We start from the raw sequence: 11,289 nt of genomic DNA, 5'->3' as shown, positions 1-11,289 counted from the left end.
GTTAGTAGTTTTTTTTTTCTTTTCATGCACTGCATCCGTGGATGTATCACCAACACACTCACGTGCTTACACGCAATTTTCGACGAAGCGCGCAATAGGCTGTGATTTTTTATCTTTCATGTAAAGCCGTAAACACTTGACAACCGGACCTCTGTTCATGGTTGCTCTGCCTATGGGTGGTACCTGCTAAATTGAAGTATACACATGCGTAGTGGGCTATTTAGTCTATGTGTCCTAACGGGGCTTACACCCATATTTCCTCGTGATGCATTATTTGATGTTGAAGCATACGCGTGTTTCGCCGATTAGAGATAAATATTTCATTCAGAGTCTACAAACATCAACAGCACTGCTAGAAGTACGAACGGCAAGATTGCAGTAGCTGTACTTCGTGAAAGGGCCCAGGGCATCGACACCCCTTCGGTTACTCGACAAGATGCCTTCACTGTGCTGCTGTACGATCTAAAGTCATACTTCGCATGCTAATGCGAAGTTAATTTATGGTCACGAAATGAAAACACGCCGTCAAGACAAAAGTTCCACTATTTAAATGTGTTAGCGAGAACTTCTCATAGATCTCTAGAAACTTTCTTCATTTTACCTAGATGTTGATTTGCGTTGTCTTTCTGCTAAACTCATGATTCAATCGCGTAATCACAAGTTTCCCAAACGCGGTGAAGTCAGAGACAGCACGAAGCTTTCGCTCCCTGCTGCCGGCGCTCTTCATCACGGTACGATTGTGACAGCCAGTGTACCTGCTCATCCATTCAGATGAGTTCATATTTGTCTGTGTGCCCCTGACACAGTGCTTTTTAACTTATTCAGACAGCCAATGTTTACATTAAACTTATGCCGCGAATAAAACTACGAAGCTTACTTCAGGTAGCCGCTTAACACTTTGCTGTCACTATCAGTGCTTCGCCTTTTTTTAAACCCTGTTACTCTGGAACACAACCACTGGATATTTAACTCAACTGTTTAACAAGCTGCACAACACGCGGCCTAGTCGCGTAGTGCCTTTGGTGTAACGCGGCTAAGCCCGAGGGCGCGGGATCAAATCCTGACCACGGCAGCCTCATTGCGATGGGGGCCAAATAAAAAAAAATGCTCGAGTACCGTGCACTGGGTGAACATTAAAATGCCCCAGGAGTCCCCCACTGTGGTGTGCCTCATAGTCAAATTGTAGTTGTGGCACATAAAACTACAGAATTTTTTCATTAACTTTAGGCTGTACAAGTAACCCCACGGAACACGCTGTTAACGAGATTTTCTTATTCCTCACGGCGAACACTCTTCTGTATACGACTGTTTGCATTACTTTATTAATATTAACAGTAGTAGTGGTGCAATTCTTCCCATCTTTCATAGAACCATATATAGTCGCTTGACCAGATGAAGTTATTAGGCCATTACAGGAATTACTGCACTTTTCTCTATAGACTGAATTTCTTCGGCTTAAGTTACTAACACAAACAATGAGACCATAGAGGCGGCACTGTGTCAATGTACAGCGTCTTATCGTGCGCGCATCTGCCTTTTCGAAAACTTCGACAAATTTTGATCGCTTGTACGTCAGTTCCTCTGGCAAGCGGATCACTTGTAGTCATTCAATTCTACTCCGTATTCTGTGTTGTTTCGGGGACGACAGAAACAATGTCTTGTTGTAACGTAGTTTAAACACAATAGTCTTGCATACATGTAGCTGAAGTGCGCTCTTCGTTGCTCAAAAGCCTAGCGACATCGTGAAGAATTCGTTAGCATATCACAATAACGTGAAATTTTTTTTCGCTAACGATAAGGAGGAAGAGCTCAATGATGAATTTGAGCACTCTGGGATTTTATTGTAAGATATGTGTCTGCTTTTCTTATGGTAAGATATTTCTGCTCATGAACTTTTTTTATCACTGACGCTTGTGATTGCGGACATTACAGCGGAAAACACTTGTCGACAGTTCAATAAACTGGTGAACAAATGCGGCCCAATAGCGCACAAATGGCATACCTTAACAATCTATGCACCGTAATGCACACAGTTACCTTTCCTGGCAGACTGTCTGTAGAGTTATACATGTAGCCTTGTAAAATTTCTGTAGCCTCTTTGAGTAGAGAGGGTGATAATAACAGATGAAAGACATAAAGGTTAACCAGAGAAACTGTCCGGTTGACTACTCTGCACTGTGTGTGGGAAAGGATAGAAAGCTTGAAGATAAAAAAGTTATGCAGCATAATCTGTTGCACAAACGTGACCAAAGCACCTGGCGACGGTCACAGTCATACAGTGCGATGCTTTTGGGAAAAATAACAGCGCTTTTAAATATTAGCAGTACCGTAATCTATAGGCTCTGAAAGTAGGGCTTGAGGATCAAGCCACATATTTTGTTTACGCAGGTGGGGATGTCTTTTCGGTACTGGAAATGCTTTGCTCCAGTCAGCTGAACTCCCGTCAACGAATAAACCTTGAGTCCTATAGCAGCAGTGAGACATGGGTATACGTATGGCCATTGGCCATCCTAAGTGAAACGACTGTGGGTTCCTTTCAAAGCTCGTCGCCCACACTAACGCAGCCATTCCTCCGCTGTTGAAGCACACCTATACTACAAGTTATGTCTGAACATCTTTCGGGGAAATGCCTGTTTTATGTTGCGTTGAGGACATTTTAAAGCATACATTCCTTTGCAAAGTACTCCGCGGTTCGATAGGCCATTGTCGTCGCATGGCTCTGCGAGTAGAAGAAAGCTGTGGCTCCTTTCCTTGGTGGAAGCGCACGATCGAGAGAGTAAATTCAGTCACGCGTTCTTTTCGGAGACGATTAATCGTACATGACATGCAGGTAAAGAAGAAGTGCTGCAACATAGCAGACTTTAATATACAGGATGATAGTCACATAAATGGGCACTTGGCAATAAGCTGCATTGAAACAAACAATCAAACAAACAAAAAAGCCTTTTGTTATTGCTCTGGAACAATATTCTTTCTACCCATGACGTGACATGTCTTACCCAGCCGCATCGACACTGCGCGACAGGTTTTTTTTTTCCTTGTTGCTCCCCCTTCTTAAAGAAACCTTGAAGAGCATCTGCTGTCTAATATCAAGGCCGTTCAGGAACCATAAGGCACCGGACATTATTCAAGGGATTTGTTTAGAGTCTTTATCTTTTTTCTCTAAACTTGAAGTCGGTGTAAATTATTGATATAAAGTCATTATTTTAAATTTTGATAGCAAGAACGACCACAGCAAGTACCAACGTTGGTCCTACTATTAAATCACCTTTGTAGAAGCATGCGTCAAGCTGGAGATCGGAATTCTCAAATACAAAGCGCTGTAACAAATACGGGCATACAATTTTCGGCAAATATTATAGCCGCGTAGCCTCGACCATGCGCAAAACATTCTCAGCATGTTTGCCACAAAATGCTACAGTGCGACACTAAAACAGGCTAAACATTACCACCCTTCATGACGGAAGAGAGCGGTGTGGATCAGAGAACAAACGGGGACAGCCGATATTCTAGTTGACATTAGACGAAAAAGGTGGAGCTGGGCAGGCCATGTAATGCACAAGATGGATAACCGTTGGACCATTAGGAATACAGAATGGATACCAAGAGAAGGGAAGCGTAGTAGAGGACGGCAGAAAACTAGGTGGAGTGATGAAGTTAGGAAATTCGCAGGTGCAAGTTGGAATCAGCTAGCGCAAGACAGGGGTAATTAGAAATCCCAGGTAGAGGCTTTCGTCCTGCAGTGGACATAAATATAGGCTGATGATGATGATGACGATGATGACGGACTTAACGGCCATCAAACAGATCATCGCACATTCTTGCCCAAAGAAAAAAGTCGTCCGGGGATTCCCCGAGAAAATCTATACCTAATCAACCCGTCGCGGTCAAGCTCTCGTCGTGGTCGAAAGATCATCCCTGTTCAATGCTACGCATCAACAAAAAAAAAATGGACGGTCATGCTGGGTATAGAGCCAAGCGAACATAAAACAAGTCGGGTGCCGTGACCTTGTTTTCTCGGAAGGCGCATAAATGGACGCCGAGCCGTGCTTTTAACATCAGTTTTACCAGTTGGGCTGTTTGAGGTCGATCCCTACAGAGTGATTGTGTTCGCAGTTTCTAGCGAAGTGGAGAGAATGCGAAATGAGGAGAGGAGACGCAGAGAGAGAAAGAAAGAAAGAGATACAGACAGAGAGCAAGAGAAACGAATAAATAAATAAAACTTTCTTGGTGATGCGGGATTCCAGCCCCGGTACCCAAAGTCCGAAAGTGAGCGTCATAACCACTAGGCTGTATACACCCACTTTTTTTCCCTTTATTGCATGGAAATATTAGTAATTATATGCGAAAATTAGTTGCGTTACATATATACACACATGAAAAACAAATTCACACATGCTAGGCAGTCCAATGAAAGTTCAAAAATCGGTTAAACAAGCACAAGCGTCCAGACACGAAATCCATTCAGGAACGGGGTCAAAGGTTGCAACCACACTCCGCACTTGAGCAGCCTCTTCTCGAAAGACAGACCTTGTCGAGCGGGGAAGCTCGGCATGTCTGTCGATCATTCGGCTTCTCCATAGTGAATACAGTCCTAATAACATAAAGAAATCATATGGTGCAACACTGATTGTCTTTTTGAAAGGAAGGAAGCGGATACCGTAAGGTGTGAGAGGAAATTCTTTTTTTGATAGTTCTTTGCAAAATATCCCAAAACTAAAATGCATCACGACAAAGAATAAAGCAATGCTCTATTGTCTCAGGTTGGCTGCACAGTCTACAATTTGTATTCCACGGTACATATAATCCTTTCTCATGAAGGCATGTTTTAACTGGCAGGGTGGAAGTGTGCAGCTTAAAGAAAAATGTTTTCGCTGCTGGCGTTATACACATTCGACGAACACGGCAAAGAACATCTTGACCAAATAGAGACAGTTGCGACTTTCGATACATAGGTGCAGGGAAAAGGTTATTTACGAGTGCTATATTTAGAGATGTTCGATCAACGCTAAATATATATTCTAACGTGAATCTGGTTTTTAAAAATGAAATAGTGTCCACGAGTTCTATTAGGAAGCCCCATACGGCAGTTCTTGAGCAGGGAGCAAGAAAAGGGAGGTGTGAAGCAAAACGTGTTCTATTAACTGCAAGGAGGAAAGGATGACGGACATTTTTAAGGTAAAATAATCGCATGACCAATTGTCTCACAAAGAAATGCACAAGACTGAGACCTCCCTTCTCAAGTGGAAGAAAAAGATTATCCCTTCTCACGGCTTCCCATGATGACGGCCAAATAACACATGCAAATATTCTGTGGAATGCCTGAACATGGATGCGAGAGCAGTGCAGGACCTGCAAAACATAAAGAAGCTTAGAAGCAAGGAATATATTGCACGCCTTCGCTCTTGCGAAAATGGAGAAGTCGCGTCCCTGCCAGGTTGTCACCTTTCGACGGATAGTGGTTATCGCGGATGTCCAATGAGGCCCACTATTACGGAAGTTATCGAGAGGCACACCAAGATATCGCAGCGAAGATTGATTCCAATGAATATTCGAGAACACAGAGGGAGTTAGAGCCCACATGCCTAGCCAAAACCCCCTACTTTTATCAAAATTTACACTAGCTCCTGCCATTTCACCGAAACGCAAGGTAGTGTTTATTGTCTCAGTAATCCTGGCCCTATCAACGCAAAAGAAGGCAATGTCATCCGCATAAGCTAGAACTTTGGCTGTATGCACCCACGCTTACTGAAGATGCATTTATGGGAACCATATGATTGCGTGTAACCAACGATTGTAACAAAATTTGGTATGGGCGAGAGAAAAAGAAAATGACAGCGAGAGAGACACACACACACACACAGAGAATAAGAAAAATGGAGATAGAAAGACAAACACAGATAGAGAGACAGAGAGAGAGATGCGGGGTTTGAACCCCGATACTCACGGTCCGAAGGTGAGCGTCATACCCACCACGCTATACACCTACGCTTGCAGAGCTCAGCTGTTTCATAAGATTTCACAAGCGTGGAACTGGCTTGATATTTTTTTTGTCCGAGCGCCGATGCACCGCTCACGTCAGTCTATTTAATTTAATTAGGAAAACTTTAGTGGTGTGGACATTATGATGGCGGGAATACCGTATGTTCAACTATGTAACACGTCACGAGGATTTAAGGGCACCATTTCGCTGCAAATAAAACAAGAAGCGCGATTGGCAGAACCAAGAAAAACAAAATGTGAGATGCCATAAACAACGCCAAACCAGAAAGAGAGTCATGCGCTTCAAAGTAAAGTTAAATCGGAAATTGTTACTGGTACAATGGTAAACAGGCCCTCACGCGTTCTCACGCGTGGTTGCTATAAAAAAGAACAAAAAAAAGGACTGTGTGTATTATTTTCTTTCTCAATGGGGAAAATGTAACAGTGCAAGTGCCCAGGTGCCAGACATGACGCCCCTTTATTTCCAGATAATGTGAACCAGGACACCAAGCTCCCGGAGTCTTCTGCCATTGGAAACGCCAATCGAAGACTGCGACCAGAAGAGGACGATGGTCCGAATAGCTTGTTCTAGCATTGTTTAATTGTCGTAAGTAGACAGCTCACAGGGTGTTTTATACAGGATTCCACTGTCGTGGGGCCGGGTCTAAATGAAACAGAAGTGACGTTGTCGGAGTGGTCGCCTAACAGAGTGTCCCAACAAAATGTGGTAAAATGTATATGGCCACTGAGCCGAATAAGACCAAAAGTGTCGATGCTGTTCATTGTGTGATAACACAGTTGTTTTCTATCTCTATCCCAACGAATGCGCTCGTGTGACAGTGAACCCCGGCACTGTGACGCGTGGTTACCTAAAGCGTGCAAAGATATAATGAAAACTAGTTCATACAAAAATAACAGTGCTTTGTTGAAGTTGAGCGCTTACGCATTTTCTCATCGTTTCTGTATCTAGGTGTATCGTCTTGCAGTTTCACAAGTGTATCGCGTCCGCACAAAATGTATTATGTTTATGTGTATATGCGCTCTCTATTTCTGCTTCTATATTTCGTGAAGGCTGAAGCTTGTTTCGCAATAAACGCTGATGGCAAAGCACTCCTTGTGCCCGGCTCTTCCTTCTGCGTCATTATTATTATAACGGTATTTTGGGAGAGACTGGCACCGGCTACTCCTCTTCTACGGCATAATAGTTATCCTTATAATGGGGATAACATAAACAACGATTACAATTGAAAAAAAAAAACGTTAATCACAGGGCCATTTCTTTTAAAGTTCGCGAACACAACGTGTTGTTCCCGTTAATGCATCTAAGGTTACCAACACAGCCAAGTGAAGGCATCAAGTGCTTAGAAAAACCGGCAGATCCCACGGCCTGTGGGAATCGATGTTATGCCAAGCAGTGTGTGGGGAGCCGACCAAGTTGACGAAACGCCCATGAGAGCACCAAGACGTAGGCGACTGTTTCATGAACTACATGACACGCATGTTATGAGTCCTCAGGAGTCCCTTTAGCTACGCCTAAGTGACCTTAAGGCGAAAGCCTTAGTCATGCTCATGACTATGACTTCGACCATCAACTTTTAGCCTTTTCCTTCACTTAGTACCACTTCCGAGCCCATTGCATTAGTTTTTGAGTGTTAGTATTTTTCGCTGAGTTATTGTCATTTTTGCAGAGTCATGCTCATGACTATTAGTTCCACCATCACCCTTTAGTGTTTCCTTCACTTAGTGCCCACGTCCGAACTCATTCCAGTGGTTTTTGAGTCTTAATATTTTTTGGCTGAGTCATTGTCATTTTTGATGAGTCATGCTCATGAGTATGACTTCTACCATCATCCTTTAGAGTTTCTTTCCCTTATTACCCAAGTCCAAACCCATGTCAGTGTTTTTTGAGTGTTAATGTTTTTTTCGCTGGGTCATTGTAATTTTATGCGGCTGTTTCATGACCTACATGACACGCATGTGATGACATTCATGTCGTGACCTATCATCTATGTTCATCAAACATTGCTGTCATACTATGCTAATTTTCGTACCTACCAAGTAAACGAAACCACCAGGAGAGCACCAAGATGTAGGCAGCTGTTTCATAACCTACATGACACGCATGTCATGACATTCATGTGATGACCTATTATTTATGTTCGTCATACATTGTTGTCATGGTATGCCAATTTTGGTAGCTACCAAGCTCACGAAACGACCATGAGAGCACAAAGGCATAGGCGGCTAGATAGATAGATACTGTCGAAGTGGCAAATGTTCGCCAAGAAATGCTTCGCATTTAAAATCCGTGTTATATAACGCTGTCCTCCATAGCAAATCCCACGCCGCGAGATATCAAAATCCCTTTTCCGCCGAAAGAGTTAACAAACGCCGCTATTTCCGACGTACCGAAGGGGAAGAAACTACGGTACCCCCGCCGATATTTCCTACTACCGGCGTTATATAGCCCGACACCCACCTTGAACCTACCACTGGGTGGTAGGCCATGCCTCGGGTGAAAGTCCAGAGAACAGGCACATAAAATGAAAACTACGATACGCAATAAATGAGGGAGGGAGCCGGGCCCCATGTCGTGCGCGGTGTGTGCACGGGTGCTATGCGACCGGCGGTTCCTTTAATGTCCCAGGCCGAAACAAAGGGCCCGCTCCTCCCTAAGAACAAGGCCCCTCCGCTCGGCCCATCGGCGCTACACCAGGAATCACGACTCCGACGAGCGCAATGCGTAGATGGCTCTCACCGTTAGCGGCGGCGTCGTGATGCCTAAAGCTTCTTGGCGGAGCTTTCGCAGATGCCGTCTGGGCGCAGGCTCTTAAACGCACGCTCACTAAAGCGTCGGTGGTGGACGTACAAGAGTCCGGGCGACGGCGGCCGCGGGAAAGTGGGGTCCCACTCGCGCGTGATCGGCGGTGTCGCTCATTTGCGGAGCTGGTGGATTACGCGGTCAATGACGGGCACCCAAGCTGCCTCCGGGAGTCTGCATGCTCTCGAAGGTTACGAAGGCACCGCACCGCCTATGCCAATATTTTCCCGTGCAAATGCATTCACAGGAGGTGCACACTTTGCTTTATGCAGTGTTTGACATAGGGAATATGACCGCGATTTGTGAAATTAATTAATAAAATGTCTGTAAGCCAAACGAAAGCGGACGCTCGTGGAGTTCACCCGCGTAGTTAACGGCTACGGACTGCATGAAACTAACGGTACTGGTCTCCGGGAGCAGCAGAAGTCCCGTGTGAAAGCACCATGCCTTTCTAAAAACGGCTTCGTGGGAACACCAGGTCTTGAAAACTAAGCCACATTGCGTCAGGAGTATTTCTGCATGATACTGCTACACTTTTGTGAACAGCGAAACGCGACAAGTTTACATACAGAGCAATAAAAAAACGTGTATATTACGGCATGCCATCTAGGCAATATTTTTAACAAAATAGGGAAAGCGGACTGTTCGTCTACTAAATACTGCCCCTCCGCTACATATATTATGCTGGATATCTTCCTTTCTCTAAATTTATTTTCACTGAATGGCCATAGTGCTTTGCCTATAAATTGAATACGCAGATAGCTCCGGACATTCTATGGAAACCATACGTATAAACGTACATTACACATACTGTGTCGATAGACCATTTATGCACTACTTCCTTGTACTGTTATTTAATGGCTATATAATGCCACCTAGTGTTGGTCCTAAACCGGCGTATATATAAGACGACGTAGTCCCGAGGAATCGGTCCACGCGCCATCGGCGCTTGAGCAACCAGTAAAGCTCCAAGGCTGATTTTTTGTCGTTCGTCTACATGACAATATCATGTCTGTCCTTAACATAATGGCAAAATTATATCAATGAGGTTTCTAAGTCACATCCGCGATGAGTTTCGGTGGTCGCGGGATACGCTTTCCGTTGGGGCGTTCCTTCACCGACCGAAATGGCGCCGATCTCACGAGGGCTTATGCGCTTCACGTCGCGCAGCAGACACAAATTAGCGGTCAATAAGTTAATAAGGATGATAAGGAGTGACGAGCGGTTATGTGGGTCTCATCACGGTATATAATGGTTCGACGCAAATGGATAAGAGGCTAAAAAGCGATAAGGACTTATCATGGTCGGAGCAGTTCCGATAAGGTAAATAAGCACTGATAAGGTTTTATTTTGGTTTTATCAAGTCCGATAAGGTTGATGACAATAAATAAGGGGTGGTAAGGGTCGGATTGGCTGCGATAAGATTGATATTAACCGATAAGAGTTGATAAGGCTCGGATCGAGTCCGATAAGGTTCATAATACCCGATAAGGATCTACTCTGACAGCGTTCACAACAACCGATAAGGGTTGATATGTGTTTATTGTGGTAGGATCAAGTTTCCTAACAGTGATAATGACACTGAGCTGCGTGGAGATGAGCAAGTTGCACAATGTGCACCCATACTTAGACAACTCGCCGAGGAGTTTCTGCGTGAATGTTTGTTGTAGTTTTGCGCGAAAGAAGAGGCGAAGGACATGATATAAAATTTGATAGCGCACAGTATTGCAACCTATTTAAGTTACATAATTCTCTCTTGTCTGTCGCTAAAAGGCTAAAACGACCCTCCGTGAAAAAAAAGGAACATAGGTTTGATTGTAAGCTTACTCCTGTATTTGTCATCAAATGTTTCGACAAAATGCTTTTCTTTATTCTGTGCGCGCAATTTTCGTAACGGGTTAGCGAGTGGCAGAACAAATAGGAAGATTATGACTACTTTTCTGGGCTACTTGGTTCACAGCTAGCAAAGATGCGAAAAAATTTAGAAAAGACCGGGTAGAAAATTCATCGACCTTTCCACTCCATGAAGATACTTAACCAGCGAAGCTGAAACGTGCGGCCCCGGTGTTCATCACTGGGTTAATCCCAATGGCTCATTAAAGTATTTCTCAATTATGAGGTTACACACACGTTCGGCTGCGACGGAGAGAACGACGTCACTGGCGGTATGCCCGCAGTCCGCCGTTGTCGCTTGCGTTCGATGCCTCGAGTTTGCTCGGCGGCGTGGTTAGCAGCATTCGCCCGCCATTGCTGCTGGTGATTCTTCGAAATTCAATTTCTTCGAAATTAAATCTGTCTATTACGTAAGACAATGAATGTGTCATACCCCCTTAAGCAATGGCTCATAGCCCCGTAAGCGCGGCCTCCCCATTACAACGACAGAAGAGAAGTGAAATTCTATGCTGAATGATGAGTGGCAACGCAGCCAGCTCTGGAAGAAGACGGCGACGACGAACGCGGTGATAAGTGGCACGAGCGCGTGTCGA

This window comes from Dermacentor silvarum, chromosome 9 (genome assembly GCF_013339745.2).
Source record: "Dermacentor silvarum isolate Dsil-2018 chromosome 9, BIME_Dsil_1.4, whole genome shotgun sequence".
Lineage (NCBI taxonomy): Eukaryota > Metazoa > Arthropoda > Arachnida > Ixodida > Ixodidae > Dermacentor > Dermacentor silvarum.
Note: the sequence above shows the minus strand (reverse complement) of the source record.